Source organism: Arachis ipaensis, chromosome B6 (genome assembly GCF_059453495.1).
Source record: "Arachis ipaensis isolate K30076 ecotype BB chromosome B6, ASM5945349v1, whole genome shotgun sequence".
In the NCBI taxonomy this organism is placed as follows: domain Eukaryota; kingdom Viridiplantae; phylum Streptophyta; class Magnoliopsida; order Fabales; family Fabaceae; genus Arachis; species Arachis ipaensis.
Window position 1 is genome coordinate 86,245,235 of NC_142441.1, and position 18,072 is coordinate 86,263,306.

Sequence of the window (18,072 nt, forward strand, 5' to 3'; positions counted from 1 at the left end):
CAGAGGAAGCTTCCTTAGTACTGCCTATTGATGCTTGCACTCCAGAAAGACTCTGAGAAATTATATTAACTTGTTGGGTTAATATTTTATTTTGAGCCAATATGGCATTTAGAGTATCAATCTCAAGAACTCCTTTCTTCTGAGCTATCCCATTATTCACAGGATTCCTTTCAGAGGTGTACATGAATTGGTTATTTTCAACCATTTCAATGAGTTCCTGAGCTTATGTAGGCGTCTTCTTCAGATGAAGAGATCCTCCAGCAGAGCTATCCAATGATATGTTGGATAGTTCAGACAGACCATCATAGAAGATTCCTATGATGCTCCATTCTGAAAGCATGTCAGAAGGGCACCTTCTGATCAATTGCTTGTATCTCTCCCAAGCTTCATAGAGGGACTCACCATCCTTTTGTCTAAAGGTTTGGACTTCCACTCTAAGCTTACTCAATTTTTGAGGTGGAAAGAACTTTGCCAAGAAGGCATTGACTAGCTTTTCCCAAGAGTTGGCTTTCCTTAGGTTGTGAATCCAACCATGTTCTAGCTCTGTCTCTTACAGCAAAAGGACAGAGCATAAGTCTGTAGACTTTAGGGTCAACCCCATTGGTCTTGACAGTGTCACAGATTTGCAAGAACTCAGCTAAGATCTGATGAGGATCTTCCAATGGAAGTCCATGAAACTTGCAATTCTGTTGTATTAGAGAAACTAATTGAGGCTTAAGCTCAAAGTTGTTTGCTCCAATGGCAGGGATAGAGATGCTTCTCCCATAGAAATCAGGAGTAGGTGCAGTAAAGTCACCAAGCACCTTCCTTGCATTGTTGACATTGTTGTTTTCGGCTGCCATGGTTTCTTCTTCTTTGAAGAGCTCTGTTAGGCCCTCTAGAGAGAATTATTCTTGAGCTTCTGTTAGCTTTCTCTTCAAGGTCCTTTCAGGTTCAGGATCAGCTTGAACAAGTATGCCTTTATCTTTGTTCCTGCTCATATGAAAAAGAAGAGAACAAGAAAGTAGGGAATCCTCTAGGTCATAGTATAGAGATTCCTTGAGGTGTCAGAGGAAAAGAAGAATAGAAGGAGGAGGTGGAGAAGAATTCGAACATATAAAGAAGGAGGGAGTTTGAATTGTACCTTGAGGAGGAGTCTTAGTCCCTTAAATAGAAGGATGTGAGAAGAGGGGAAGAAATTTTCGAAATTAAAGTAAGAGATTTTGAAAATTTGGTAATTGGTTTTCGAAAACTAAGATTGAGAAAGAAATCAAGTGATTTTTGAAAAAGATTTTGAAATCAGAATTTAAAAAGATATGATTGAAAATTAATTTTGAAAAAGATGTGATTGAAAAGATATGATTGAAAAGATATGATTGAAAATCAATTTAGAAAAAGAAAATTTTTAAAATTAAAGTTGATTACTTGACTATCAAGAAATTAAAAGATATGATTTTAAAATTTAAAGTGTGATCCTTTCTTAATAGGCAAGTAACAACTTGAAAATTTTGAAGTAAATCTTTAATTGAAGCAAGGATTTTTGAAAATGGTAAAAATAAATATAAAATGGAAAGAACTTGATTTTGAAAGAGATATGATTGAAAAGATATGATTTGAAAAAGATTTGATTTTGAAAAAAATATGAATACTTGAAAAAATTGTGAATTAAAAACAAAATCTTCCCTCTAGTGCCATCCTGGCCTTAAACGCCCAGAATGGTGCCCATTCTGGCGTTTAACGCCCAAATCTCTACCTTTTTGGGCGTTAAATGCCCAACCAGGTATCCTGGCTGGCGTTTAAACGCTAGTTTTCCTTCTTCACTAGGCGTTTTGAACGCCCAGCTTTTTCTGTTTGATTCCTCTGCTGAATGTTCTAAATCTTCAATTCTCTGTATTATTGACTTGAAAAGACATAGTTTAAAAATATTTTTTGAATTTTTGATGATGAGAAATAATAAAAATGCAACTAAGATCAAGTAAACAATGCATGCAAGACACCAAACAAAGTTTGTATACTAAGGACTATAACAATGTAAAAATGCATGTAAGAAACAACAAAACATACAAAACAAGAGAATTTGAAGATCAAAGAAATGAAATCATCAAGAACAACTTGAAGATTAATGAAGATACATGCATGTAATTTTCGAAAAATGCAAGAAAAATAGAAACATGCAATTGACACCAAACTTAAAAATTGATACTAGACTCAAACAAGAAACATAAAATATTTTTGGTTTTATGATTTTAAAATTTTTTTTGTATTTTTTTTTTGAAACTTATATAGAAAAGAAAATAAAGAGAATCAAAACTTTTAATAAGAATTCCAAGAATCATGCAATGTTAGTCTAAAGCTTCAGTCTAAAAAGATTAGACATGTTTGGCCAAGCTTCAGCAGAACATTACATTCAATAGCTAAATTGATGGGAATCAATAAGCTTTTGTGATGATAAGAACATCAACTTGAAACTCTAGAATTCATTCTTAAAAATTATGAAGAAAAGATACCTAATCTAAGCAACAAGATGAACCGTCAGCTGTCCAAACTCGAACAATCCCCCGGCAACGGCGCCAAAAACTTGGTGTTGTTGCCGGACCAAACTTGGCATTGTTGTTGCCGGAAACAAATGCGAAATTGTTGTTCGTTCATTCGTTCCTTCCCCGGCAACGGCGCCAAAAACTTGCTGCACGAAATTGTGATCATCAACAATGGCGCCAAAGGACTTGGAGCTCTCAAACGTGAATCACACTTTGTCACAATTCCGCACAACTAACCAGCAAGTGCACTGGGTCGTCCAAATAATAAACCTTATGTGAGTAAGGGTCGATCCGACGGAGATTGTCGGCTTGAAGCAAGCTATGGTCTTCTTGTAAATCTCAGTCAGGCGGATTCAAATGGTTATGGAGTTTAAGGTGATGAAAATAAACATAAAATAAAGATAGAGATACTTATGTAATTCATTGGTGGATTTCAGATAAGCGTATGAAGATGCTTTGTTCCCCTTGAACCTCTGCTTTCCTATTGCCTTCTTCCAATCATTCATACTCCTTTCCATGGCAAGCTTTATGTTGGGCATCACCGTTGTCAATGGCTACATCCCGTCCTCTCAGTGAAAATGGTCCTGATGCTCTGTCACAACATCGGCTAATCAGCTGTCGATTCTCGATCATGTCGGAATAGGATCCATTGATCCTTTTGCGTCTGTCACACGCCCCACAATCGCGAGTTTGAAGCTCGTCACAGTCATCCCTTCCCAGATTCTACTCGGAATACCACAGACAAGGTTTAGACTTTCCGGATCTCAGGAATGGCCGCCAATAATTCTAGCCTATACCACGAAGGTTCCAATCTTAGATCAGAAACCCAAGAGATACGCATTCAAGCCATTGCTAGTAGAACAGAGGTGGTTGTCAGGCACGTGTTGATAGGTGAGAGTGATGATGAGTGTCACGGATCATCACATTCATCAAGTTGAAGAACGAATGAATATCTTGGAGACGAAATAGACTTGAGTTGAATAGAAAAACAATAGTACTTGTATTAATTCATGAAGAACAGCAGAGCTCCACACCTTAATATATGGTGTGCAGAAACTCCACCGTTAAGAATACATAAGAACAAGGGTCAGGCATGGCCATGAGGCCAGCCCCCAAACGTGCATAAGACTCTCAAAGATCAAAAGTATATGTCTCGTGTGTCAAATACAATAGCAAAAGGTCCTATTTATAGAGAACTAGTAGCCTAGGGTTACAGAAATCAGTAATTAATGCAGAAATCTTCTTCCGGGCCCACTTGGTGTGTGCTTGGGCTGAGCATTGAAGCTTTCATATGTAGAGACTTTTCTTGGAGTTAAACACCAGCTTTTGTGCCAGTTTGGGCATTTAACTCCAACTTTTGTGCCAGTTTTGGAGTTAAACGCCAGAATTCTTGAGCTGACTTGGAATGCCTATTTGGGTCATCAAATCTCGGGCAAAGTATGGACTATTATATATTGCTGGAAAGCCCAGGATGTCTACTTTCCAACACAATTGAGAGCGCGCCAATTGGGCTCCTGTAGCTCCATAAAAAAACCACTTTGAGTGCAGGGAGGTCAGAATCCAACAACATCTGCAGTCCTTTTTCAGCCTCTGAATCAGATTTTTGCTCAGGTCCCTCAATTTCAGCCAGAAAATACCTAAAATCCCAGAAAAACACACAAAGTCATAGTAAAGTCCAGAAGTATGATTTTTAAATAAAAACTAATAAAAATATAATAAAAACTGATTAAAATATACTAAAAACATACTAAAAACAATGCCAAAAAGCGTATAAATTATCCGCTCATCACCTTTCTTAAATGAAAATGTTTTTGATTGCAAAAGAACAAGAAGTACATGGATTTTGAAATTTATCTTGAAATTAGTTTAATTATTTTGATATGGTGGCAATACTTTTTGTTCTCTGAATGAATGCTTGAACAATGCATATTTTTTATAGTGGAGTTTATGAATGTTAAAATTATTGGCTCTTGAAAGAATAATGAAAAAGGAGACATGTTATTGATAATCTAAAAAATCATAAAATTAGTTCTTGAAGCAAGAAAAAGCAGTGAAAAAAATATAAAAAAAAAAAGAAAAAGCAAGCAGAAAAAGCCAATACCCCTTTAAACTAAAAGGCAAGGGTAAAAAGGATCCAGGGCTTTGAGCATTAATGGATAGGAGGGCCCAAATGACTAAAATCATGGCCTAAGCAGCTAAATCAAGCTGTCCCTAACCATGTGCTTGTGGCGTGAAGGTGTCAAGCGAAAAGCTTGAGACTGAGCGGTTAAAGTCGTGGTCTAAAGCAAAAAAAGTGTGATTAAGAGCTCTGGGTACCTCTAACTGGGGACTCTAGCAAAGCTGAGTCACAATCTGAAAAGGTTCACCTAGTTATGTGTCTGTGGCATTTATGTATCCGGTGGTAATACTGGAAAACAAAATGCTTAGGGTCACGGCCAAGACTCATAAAGTAGCTGTGTTCAAGAATCAACATACTGAACTAGGAGAATCAAAAACACTATCTGAATTCTGAGTTCCTATGGATGCCAATCATTCTGAACTTCACAGGATAAAGTGAGATGCCAAAACTGTTCAGAAGCAAAAAGCCAATAGTGCCGCTCATCTAATTAAGACTAATCTTCATTGATGTTTTTGGAATTTATTGTATATTCTCTTCTTTTTATCCTATTTTGTTTTTAGTTGCTTGGGGACAAGCAACAATTTAAGTTTGGTGTTGTGATGAGCGGATAATTTATATCCTTTTTGGTATTGTTTTTACGTAGTTTTTAGTATATTTTAGTTACTTTTTATTATATTTTTATTAATTTTTATTCAAAAATCACATTTCTGGGCTTTACTATGAGTTTGTGTGTTTTTCTGTAATTTCAAGTAATTTCTGCCTGAAATTGAGGGACCTGAGCAAAAATCTGATTCAGAGGTTGAAAAAGGACTGCAGATGCTGTTAGATTCTGACCCTCCTGCACTTGAAATGGATTTTCTGGAGCTATAGAAGCCCAATTGGCGCGCTCTCAATTGAGTTGGAAGGTAGACATCTTGGGCTTTCCAGAAATATATAATAGTCCATACTTTTTCCGAGATTTGATGGCCCAAACCGGCGTCCAAAGTCATCCTAAAACTTTCTCGCGTAAAACACCAAAACTGGAACCTTTTTCGGCGTTAAACGCCCATTCTGGCGCCCAGGGTGGCGTTTAACGCCAACTTTGGGAATATGAACGTGAAAGCTTGAAAGCTCAGCCCAGGCACACACCAAGTGGGTCCCAGAAGTGGAATTATGCACTATCTGCACTTAGTTACTCATTTTCTATAAACCTAAGTTACTAGTTTAGTATAAAAACTACTTTTAGAGATTCATTTTGCAACTTATGATATTTTTACATTTCATATTGTACCTTTGACGGCATGAGTCTCTAAACCCCATAGGTGGGGGTGAGGAGCTCTGCTGTATTTCAATGGATTAATGCAATTACTACTGTTTTCTATTCAATTATGCTTGATTCTATTCTAAGATACTCACTCGTACTTCAATATGGAGAATATGATGATCCGTGACACTCATCATTATCCTCAATCCTATGAACGTGTGCCTAACAACCACTCTGTTCTATCTGAGCTCAATGTAGTCATTGGGCGACAGCTTGAGTACGTATCTCTTGGGTTTCTAATCCACAGACCGAGTCTGGAGGTTAGAACCTTCGTGGTATAGGCTAGAATCATTGGTAGCATTCCTGGGATCCAGAAAGTCTAAATCTTGTCTGTGGTATTCTGAGTAGGATCTGGAAGAGGATGACTGTGACAAGCTTCAAACTCGTGAATGTTGGGCGCAGTGATAGTGTGCAAAAGGATAATGGTCCTATTCCGACGCTAGTGAGAACCAACAGATGATTAGCCATGTGGTGACAGCGCTTTGAATTTTTCATCCGAGAGGATCATACAGCCTGCTATGGAAGGAGGCCTTGCGTGTTTGGAGAAGAAGACAGTAGGAAAGCAGAGATTCAGATGATAGAGCATCTCTAGAACCTCAACCTGTTTCTCATTACTGAATCACAAGTACTATTTATTTTATGTTATTTATTTTTCATAAATATAATCATTCTTATCATTAATCTCCTGACTATGATTTAGAAAATAACCATAGCTTGCTTCAAGCCAACGATCTCCGTGGGATCGACCCTTACTCACGTAAGGTATTACTTGGATGACCCAGTGCACTTGCTGGTTAGTTGTGCGGAGTTGTGAAAAGTAATCACAATTTCGTGCACCAAGAAAGGGAGAGTGCAGAAAGGGAGAGTGCAGCCCCAACAAGGGCGTGGCATGCCAGGTCGAAGGCATGGCACCCCAATACAAACCTCCAGAGAAGAAGGGACAAAGTCTCATCGAAGGCGTGCCACTTGAGGCTTTAGGCGTGGCACGCCAACCTTTCTCGCACCATGGGCGTGCCACTTGAGCCTTTGCGTGGCACGCCAGTTCACTTGATCAGAGAAGGGAAGTGAAGCTCCAACAAGGGCGTGGCACGCCAGAACAAAGGCGTGGCAGCCAGTTACACTTTTCAGATAAGAAGAGACAAGGCTTCCTCGAAGGCATTGATGTACCGATATTTTATACGCTTTTTGGCATCATTTTTATATAGTTTTAGTAGTTTTTGTTTAGTTTTTATTGAGTTTTTATAGGATTTAGTGTTAAATTCACATTTTTGGATTCTACTATGAGTTTTTGTGTTTTTGGGCAACTTCAGGTATTTTCTGGCCGTAATTGAGGAGCTGAAGCAGATGTCTGATTCAGAGACAAAGAAAGCGCTGCAGATGCTCTCCAGATCTGACTTGCCTGCATTCAGAAGATCTTTTCTGGAGCTAAAGAAGTCCAAATGGAGTGCTCTCAACGTCTGTGGATAGCTGACTTCTAGATCTTTCCAGAAATATACAATAGTCCATGCTTTGCTTCGGATTTGAAGGCCCAAAACTTGCATCCAACACCAGCTTCCTACACCCTTCCAAGCGTCCAGCACCCAAAGAGCAGAGCCCAAAGTCCAAAGGCCAAGAGAGGACCCCCTGGCTGGCATTCCACGCCCAAGGAGCCTCATAGCACGTGGATCTCATCAAATCTCCGCCCAAACACTCCCTAAGTGGGCCCCAAAAGTGGATTTTAGCACTAAATAGACTGTTTTACCATTACTAGTCATCTGTTTAGTATTTAAGGGACTTTATTCATGTAATTCAGGAGTTCTTCGAACCTTTTACACCTCTCGTAGAGGGAGGTCTGCCATATTTTCATTTCTCATTGTGTTTTTACTTCAGTATGAGTTTCTAAACCTCCTACGTTGAGGGGAGGAGCCCTGCTAAGTCCTATGAATTAATAAAAGTACTATTGTTTCTTCTTCGATCCTTGTTTGATCTATCTAAGATGTATATCCTAATCTTCATCGTGATAAACAGGACGATCTGATGAATTGGCTCTGTTCATCACATTAAAACGAACGTGCCTGACAAACACCCGCGTCTACTTGGGTTCGTGTGAGTACTCGGAAGGAAAAGCACGAGCCAACAGCTATGTTTATACATCTCTCAGATGGTTAATCCACGATTTTGTTGGGGACTTCTCGTGACACCAGTTCAGCCGATCTCCAGGAAGATTAGGGTCTCCGTGGGATAGGCTAGAATCCAAAGAAGCAGCGTTCTTTGATCCAAAAGATTCGACCTTGTCTGTGGCATTTTGAGTAGGATCGCCCAGAGAATGAATTGCTAAGCGCTTCACCCTCCATTGGATTGAATGACCACGGCCAACGGTGGTCAATCTGTAGCAGAGGAGATCAATGACCACAAGCAATGGCTTTGATCACTTACAGCCTGCCATAGAAGAAGATCATTCACAAGAAAATAAGACAGTAGTATCAGAGTTAGTTCAGAAAGACAAAGCAACTCTGACTCTCAACTCTATTCCTATTATTGCTTTCAATTATTTACAGAATATTACATCCAGTGACCTTCTGATTCTGCCTAACTAAGACCTGCAAGATAACCATAAGCTTGCTTCAACCCATAATCCTCGTGGGATCAACCCTGACTCGCTCAGGTATTACTTGGATGACCTAGTGCACTTGCTGGTACTGCTGGTGTTGTACGAAATAGTGTGGGTTTTGCGTACACGCACACTAAGTTTTTAGCGCCGTTGCTGGAGATTGTTGAGTTTGGACAAACTGAAGGATTGTCTTACTCCCTAGATTAGGTAATTTTTTTTTTGTTAAGTCTTTTATTTTTGTTTTCTTCTTCTTCAAATTTTTTGAAAAATTAAAAAGCTTTTTCGAAAAATATTTTATTTTCTTTGTTTAATTTTTGTGTTCTTTGTTTGAGTTTTGTGTTCTTATTGAGTCTTTCATTTTTATTTTCTTCTTCACTAATTTTCAAAATTTTCAAAAGTTTTTCAAAAATAATTTTTCTTTTCTTTGTTTAATTCATGTTCTTGGTTTGAATCCTGCCTGTTCATGCTCTTCAATTACAAAACTCTATCAAAAACCTTTTTCATATACTTTATTTTTGGCATCCTCAGAATTGTCTTTGAGTCCTTCTTTCAAAAATAATTTTTCTTTGTTTAAATCTTGTTTCAATTTTTAAGTTTGGTGCTTTCTTGTTATTTTTCTTTGTGTTTTTCGAAAATTGTGTCTTGGTTTTCTAAAAATTTTCAGTTTGGTATTCTTTTTATGTTCTTGAGTTCTTTAACTCTTTAAATTTTGTTTTTTGTGTTCTTGTGTTTTTTCAAAGTGTTCTTGAGTCTTTTATGTGATTAGATCTTAAAATTTTTAAGTTTGGTGTCCCCTTGTGCTTCCCTCCAAATTTTCGAAAATAAAGGGGTGCTAGATCTAAAAATTTTAAGTCTTGTGTCTTTTATGTGTTTTTCTCTTTCATCATAAAATTCAAAAAATCAAAAAATTTATCTTTTCTAACTAATTTTAAGCTTAATTTTCGAAAATTAACAATAAAATTTAGATTTCAGTTTTAAAATTTTATCTTATCATATCTTAGTTGTCAAGTTTTCAAAAATTAAATCTTTTTAAAAATAAAAATCATATCTTTTTCAACAAAATCTTATCTTTTTCAAAGTCTTATCTAATCTTTTTCAAAATTTAAAAGATCTTATCTTATCTTTTTCAAAATTCAAATTTTTAAATTAAATCTTTTTCAAAATCAATTTTCTAATCTTATCTTTTTTGTTTCTTATCTTATCTTTTCTAACTTCTAATTTTTAAATCATATCTTTTTCAAAACTTTTTAAAATCTTATCTTATCTTTTTCTCATTTCAAATTTTGATTTCAAATCTTTTCTTATCTTACCTTCTATTTTATTTTTAAATTAAAAATCTTTTCTTAATTAATATCTTATCTTCTCTCTCATCTTTTTCAAAACCTCCTAACTAATTTTTCCTCTCAAATTTTCGAAAATATTCTCCTATCTTCTCTTTCATCTTTTTCAAAACCTCCTAACTAACTCTTCTCTTCCTTAATTTTTGAAAATCATCTCTCTTCTTCTCTCTCTTCTTTTTCAAAACTACCTAACTAACTTTCTTCTCTCTTAATTTTCGAAAATTTCTCTCTCATCTCTCTCTTCTATTTTTGAAAATTCACTAACCAATTTTAAAATATTTTTAAATTTTTAACCATACTTTCAAAAATTAATTAATTAATTAATTAATTAATTAAAAATAAAAAAATAAAAATATTTTAATTGTTATTTACTTTTTCTATTTAAACTTCTCTTCTTCTCACATCTCTATTTATTCAACTCTACTTCTTTCTACTCTTTGCCTACAATTCTTTATCTTTTTTCCTTTCTTCTTCACATCTCACTTGAAGCTTCTTGCCAATTGGCACAAAAAGCTTTCTTGTCATTTTTTTTTCCATCTTCTTCTATCTTCTTTTATTTACTATTATATACTATATCCAAGGTATTTTTTTCTACTTCTTTTATTTCTTTTCTTTCCTCTTCTTCTTTCTTTACTTCTGACTTTAAGGAGGAGATTCTTGCCAATTAGCATAAAGAGCTTTCTTCTTTTCCATCTTTCTTTTTTTCTTTTCTTCTTGTTTATAACCAGGAACAGGGATAAAGAACCCCTCTTAACTCCTGATCCTGAACCTGAGAAGACTCTAAGGAGGCGTTTACAACAAGCTAAACCACAACACTCCGGAAGAGACCTTTCAGAAAGTTTTGAACAAGAACTGGAGGACATGGCTGAACCTCAAGAGGAGCCTAAAAAGGTCCTTGGTGACTTCACTATGCCTACCTCTGACTTTTATTGCAGAAGCATTGTTATACCTGCCATTGGAGCTAACAATTTTGAGCTTAAGCCTCAGTTAGTCTCTCTTCTGCAACAGAACTACAAATTCCATGGACTTCCACTGGAAGATCCACATTAGTTCTTAGCAGAATTTTTACAGATCTGTGATATGGTAAAGACTAATGAAGTTAATCCTGAAGTCTACAAGCTGATGCTCTTTCCCTTTGCTTTAAGAGACAGATTTAAATTCTGGTTGGATGCCCAGCCTAGAGAGAGTCTTAACTCTTGGGAAAAGCTAGTTAATATTTTTCTTGCTAAGTTCTTTCCTCCTCAAAAGATGAGCAAGATTAGAATGGAAGTTCAAACCTTCAGACAAAGAGAAAGTGAATCCTTCTATGAAGCTTAGGAAAGATACAAGCAACTGATCAGGAGATGTCTTCCTGACATGCTCTCAGAGTGGTCCATCATAGGCATGTTCTATGATGGTTTGTCTGAGATGTCTAAAATTTCATTGGACAACTCTGCAGGTGGATCTCTTTACTTGAAAAAAAACACCTACAGAAGCAAGAGAGCTCATTGAGATGGTTGCAAATAACCAATTCATGTACACTTCTGAAAGGAACTCTGTAAATCAGAGAGCCTCTCAGAAGAATAGAGTTCATGAAGTTGAGACTCTGAATGCTACCCTGACTCAGAATAAGATCTTGACCCAACAGGTCAACATGATCTCTCAACATCTCACTGGGATGTAAACTGCAGCTGGCCGTGCTCAGGAAGCTTCTCTTGAAGAAGAAGCTTATGATCCTAATCAACCCACCATGGAAGAGGTGAATTATATGGGAGAACCTTATGGAAACACCTACAATCCTTCATGGAGGACTCATCCTAACCTGTCATGGAAGGATCAACAGAAACCTCAGCAAGGTTTCAATCAAGGTGGTAGGAACCAGAATAGGTTCAATAACAGACCATTGATGTGTGAGCATCTTTTCTATCTTTTCCTAGTGAATTTGCATTGAATTTATTGAGTTTAAGAAAGAATTAATTATCTTTTAGCCACTATGGATACTACCTTGAGTCTTGTGCAATTCTGTTTATTTTAGGTAGCATTCGGCTAGATTTGATGGAGTTTCTGCAGCACAAGAATTAAAGGAGATGACAACGAGGAGCGACGCGCGCGTGTACCTGATGCATGCGCGTGATTTGGAGCTTTCCATGGCGGCGCGTGCGCGTACCTGATGCTACCTGACGCGTACGCGTGACACGCGAAGAAAACCATCGACGCGTACGCGTGACTGACGCATACGCATGACATGCGCCACGTGCAGACAACGCAGAAAATGCTGGACACGATTTCTGGGCTATTTTAACCCAGTTTCCAACCCAGAAAACACATATTAGAAGCTACAGAATGGACGAAACAAGTGGTCCCCATCTATCAATTGAAGACTTGCTGATTATTTAATTAATTTTGATTTAAATTCAAATCTTATTTTAGGAAAAGATATTATTTTAGTTTTAAAAATTATATTTTAAATTAATTAGGATTAGATATAAAAGGGAAAAGAAACTTCCCTTCTGGGGGGATCCCAATATTAGTTAACTTTTCATTCCACCTCAGCCCAATTTATAATCCTAGTTTTCTTCTCTGAACCATGAGCAACTAAACCTCCATTGTTATGGTTAGAAGCTCTGTCTATTTGTATGGATTGATTTTATTGCTTTTCTATTTTAATTCATGTACTAATTTATAATTTAAGAATTGTTTTCGCTCTTTATGTTATGAATTTGGGTGGAACAAAAGTATGACCCTCTTTCTAATTGAGTTCTTGTATAACTTGGAAAAGCTCTATACTTGAACAACAGCTTGAAAACAACTTCTCCTAAATTCTAATTATCTGGACTTAACGGGATACATGACATATAACCCTTTTATATCTGGGTAATTAGAGTTTTTGTGGCATAATAACTAGAATTAAACTTCACACTCTAATTGGAATTAATTGACCAAGGAATTGGCAGTTGATGAGAATTAGAGGAGACTAGAAAGGTCTAAGGAATTAGGGTCTAGTCACATATAGTTTGCCATGAATTAAATCTTACATGACTAAAATAGTTAGTAAGAAAAGTTAATCCGGAAAAATAGATAACTTTGAAACCTTAACTGTTTTCTCCATATTTTATTCCCAACTTATTTACCTGCCTATCTTTGAACTCTGAACTTACTGTTTAATGCTTTTGAATACCAAAACACTATTTTCTGTTTGTCTGACTAAGCCAATCACTCAACCATTGTTGCTTGATCCATCAATCCTCGTGGGATCGACCCTCGCTCACCTGAAGTATTACTTGGTACAACCCGGTGCACTTTCCGGTTAGTTTGTGGTTATAAATTCCACACCAAGTTTTTGGCGCCGTTGCCGGAGATTGACTGTGATTAACAATTATTAGTTCTTTAATTGCTTAGATTAGGCATTTTAGTTTTAATTTTTTTATTTAATTATTGCTTTATTAATTTCAAAAAATTAGTATTAATATTTTTTCTTGATTTCTGAAATTAAGTTTGGTGTTACATAGTTAATTTTATTCTAATTTTCCTGTTTATTTCTCCTGTTAATTTTCAAAATTTTTGTCTAATTTCTGTTATCATTTTTGAAAATTTTTCTGTTGTATTTATTTAGTATTTCTGTTTTATTATTTTACACAGGTTACCTCACTGGGAGTTCTCTGCACTCTGACGTAGAGAATCCCATCTTTTCTTGTCTTCTATTTGTTTATGCATAGGAACAGAGACAAAGAACATCTCTTAGACTTTGATCCTGAATCTGAAAGGACTTGTAGACGACGTTTACAACAAGCAAGACTTTACAAGGCTGCAAAATCCACTATGGATCCTAACAATGCTGCTAATGCCAATGTGGCAAATCCGAATGGGGATGAGCAACAAAGGAGAGTGCTTGGCTCTTATTCTGCCCCTACTACGGATATTTATGGAAAAAGCATTGTGGTGCCTCCTATAGCTACGAACAACTTTGAGTTGAAGCCACAATTGGTCACCCTGGTGCAACAAAATTGCCAGTATCATGGACTTCCTCATGAAGATCCAAATCAATTTATATCTGATTTTCTACAGATTTATGATACTGTGAAGATAAATGGAGTGAACCCTGAGGTGTACAAACTCATGCACTTTCCGTTTGCTTTGAGGGATAAAGCAAAGCTATGGCTAGTGGTGCACGAAATTGTGATGTCCAGGCTCGTACAATCCCTGGTAATGGCTCCAAAGCTTGGTGCTTTGATCTTAATTCATAATTGTCACAACTTCGATACAACTAACCAGCAAGTGCACTGGGTCGTCCAAGTAATACCTTACGTGAGTAAGGGTCGAATCCCACGGAGATTGTTGGTATGAAGCAAGCTATGGTCACCTTGTAAATCTCAGTCAGGCAGATATAAAGTGATAATGGTGTTTTCGAATATTATATAATGAAATAGGGATAGAGATACTTATGTAAATCATTGGTAGAAATTTCAGATAAGCGAATGGAGATGCGTTTCGTTCCTCTGAACCTCTGCTTTCCTGCTATCTTCATCCAATCAGTCTTACTCCTTTCCATGGCTGGCTTTATGCAAGGGCATCACCGTTGTCAGTGGCTACATCCCCTCCTCTCAGTGAATAATATGCTCACATACCCTGTCACGGCATGGCTATTCATCTGTCGGTTCCCGATCATGCTGGAATAGGATTCACCCTCCTTTTGCGTCTGTCACTAACGCCCAGCACTCGCGAGTTTGAAGCTCGTCACAGTCATTCAATCATTGAATCCTACTCGGAATACCACAGACAAGGTTTAGACTTTCCGGATTCTCTTGAATGCCGCCATCATTCTAGCTTACGCCACGAAGATTCCGGTTAGGAGATCTAAGAGATATTCATTCTAGCTTATTTCATGTAGAACAGAAGTGTTTGTCAGGCACGCGTTCATAAGGGAGATGGTGATGAGCGTCACACATAATCATCACCTTCATCACGTTCTTGGGTGCGAATGGATATCTTAGAAGAGAAATAAGAAGAATTGAATAGAAAACAGTAGTACTTTGCATTAATCTTTGAGGAACAGCAGAGCTCCACACCTTAATCTATGGAGTGTAGAAACTCTACCGTATGAAAATACATAAGTGAAGGTCCAGGCATGGCCGAGATGGCCAGCCCCCTTAAAACGTGATCAAAGGATCATAAGGTAATCCAAAGATGGTCTAAAAGACTAGTAAAAGGTCCTATTTATAATAAACTAGCTACTAGGGTTTACATGAGTAAGTAATTGATGCATAAATCCACTTCCTGGGCCCACTTGGTGTGTGTTTGGGCTGAGCCTGAGTGTTGCACGTGCAGAGGCCATTTGTGGAGTTGAACGCCAGTTTCTGTGCCAGTTTGGGCGTTCAACTCTGGTTTTGGATCCTTTTCTGGCGCTGGACGCCAGATTTGGGCAGAAGGCTGGCGTTGAACACCAGTTTACGTCGTCAATTCTTGGCCAAAGTATGGACTATTATATATTTCTGGAAAGCCCTGGATGTCTACTTTCCAACGCAATTGGACGCGCGCCATTTTGAGTTCTGTAGCTCCAGAAAATCCACTTTGAGTGCAGGGAGGTCAGAATCCAACAGCATCAGCAGTCCTTCTTCAACCTCTGAATCTGATTTTTGCTCAAGTCCCTCAATTTCAGCCAGAAAATACCTGAAATCACAGAAAAACACACAAACTCATAGTAAAGTCCAGAAATGTGAATTTAACATAAAAACTAATGAAAACATCCCTAAAAGTAACTAGATCCTACTAAAAACATACTAAAAACAATGCCAAAAAGCGTATAAATTATCCGCTCATCACAACACCAAACTTAAATTGTTGCTTGTCCTCAAGCAACTAAAAATCAAATAGGATAAAAAGAAGAGAATATACTATAAATTCCAAACTATCAATGAAATGTAGCTCCAATCAAAAGAGCGGGACTTATAGCTTTTTGCCTCTTGAATAGTTTTGGCATCTCACTTTATCCATTGAGGTTCAGAATGATTGGCATCTATAGGAACTTCAGATTTCGAATAGTGTTATTGACTCTCCTAGTTCAGTATGATGATTCTTGAACACAGCTTCTTTATGAGTCTTGGCCGTGGCCCTAAGCACTTTGTTTTCCAGTATTACCACCGGATACATAAATGCCACAGACACATAATTGGGTGAACCTTTTCAGATTGTGACTCAGCTTTGCTAAAGTCCCCAATTAGAGGTGTCCGGGGTTCTTAAGCACACTCTTTGTTTTTGCTTTGGACCTTGACTTTAACCGCTCAGTCTCAAGTTTTCACTTGACACTTACATGCCACAAGCACATGGTTAGGGACAGCTTGGTTTAGCCGCTTAGACCAGGATTTTATTCCTTTAGGCCCTCCTATCCACTGATGCTCAAAGCCTTGGGATCCCTTTTTTATTTGCCCTTGCCTTTTGGTTTTAAGGGTTATTGGCTTTTTCTGCTTTGTTTTTCTTTTTCTTTTTCTTTATTATTTTTTTTTCTATTTTTTTTTTTCGTCCCCCTTTTTTTTTTCTGCAAGCTTTGTTCTTTGCTGCTTTTTCTTGCTTCAAGAATCGTTTTTATGATTTTTTCAGATTATCAAATAACATGTCTCCTAGTCATCATTCTTTCAAGAGCCAACATATTTAACATTCTTAAACAGCAATTTCAAAAGACATATGCACTGTTCAAGCATACATTCAGAAAACAAGAAGCATTGTCACCACATCAATATAATTAAACTAAGTTCAAGGATGAATTCGAAACTCATGTACTTCTTGTTCTTTTGAATTAAAACATTTTTCATTTAAGAGAGGTGATGGATTCATAGGACATTCATATCTTTAAGACAAAGTTACTAACTACTAATGATCATGTAATGAAGACACAAACATAGATAAGCACATAACATAGAAAACGAAAAACAAAAGAAAGAAGAACAAGGAATGAATCCACCTTAGTGATGGTGGCGTTTCCTTCTTGAGGAACCAATGATGTCCTTGAGCTCTTCTATGTCTCTTCCTTGTCTTTGTTGCCCCTCCCTCATTGCTTTTTGATCTTCTCTTATTTCATGGAGCATGATGGAGTGCTCTTGATGTTCCACCCTTAGTTGTCCCATATTGGAACTTAATTCTCCCAGGGAGGTGTTGATTTGCTCCCAATAATTTTGTGGAGGAAAGTGCATTTGAGGCATCTCAGGGATCTCATGGAAATGAGCTTCTTGCGCCTCTTGAGCTCCATGACTGGGCTCTCTTGCTTGCTCCATCTTTTTCTTAGTGATGGGCTTGTCCTCTTTAATGAGGATATCTCCCTCTATGTCAATCCCAGCTGAATTGCATAGGTGGCAAATGAGGTGAGGAAAGGCTAACCTTGCCATGGTGGAGGACTTGTCAGCCACCTTGTAGAGTTCTTGAGGTATAATCTCATGAACTTCCACCTCTTCTCCAATCATGATGCTATGGATCATGATGGCCCGGTCTATAGTGACTTCAGACCGGTTGCTAGTGGGAATGATTGAGCATTGAATAAACTCCAACCATCCTCTAGCTATAGGCTTGAGGTCCAATCTTCTTAGTTGAACCGGCTTGCCTTTGGAGTCAATCTTCCATTGAGCTCCTTCTACACATATGTCCATAAGGACTTGGTCCAACCTTTGATCAAAGTTGACTCTCCTTGTGTAGGGGCGTGCGTTCTCTTCCATGTATGGCAAGTTGAACGCCAACCTCACATTCTCCGGACTAAAATCTAAGTATTTCCCCCGAACCATTGTAACATAGTTCTTTGGGTCCGGGTTCTTACTTTGATCATGGTTCTTGGTGATCCATGCATTAGCATAGAACTCTTGAACCATTAGGATGCCGACTTGTTGGATGGGATTTGTTAGAACTTCCCAACCTCTTCTTTGAATTTCATGTCGGATCTCCGGATACTCATTTCTTTTGAGTTTAAAAGGGACCTCAGGGATCACCTTCTTCTTGGCCACAACATCATAGAAGTGGTCTTGATGGGCTTTAGAGATGAATCTTTCCATCTCCCATGACTCGGATGTGGAAGCTTTTGTCTTCCTTTTCCCTCTTCTAGAGGATTCTCCGGTCTTAGATGCCATCAATGGTAATGGAAAAACAAAAAAGCTATGCTTTTACCACACCAAACTTAGAATATTGCTCGCCCTCGAGCAATAAACAAAAGAATAGAAGAAGAAGAAGAAGAAATGTGGAGAGGGAGA

General features: G+C 37.5%; 1 non-coding gene across 1 annotated transcript; it reads left to right on the forward strand.

Annotated features, from left to right (window-relative positions):
* The first annotated feature begins 334 nt into the window (after window positions 1–334).
* Window positions 335–442, forward strand: LOC148561634 (small nucleolar RNA R71). The gene has a single exon (XR_015886870.1). It is a non-coding gene; the product is annotated as a small nucleolar RNA R71 (small nucleolar RNA).
* The last annotated feature ends 17,630 nt before the right edge of the window (window positions 443–18,072 follow it).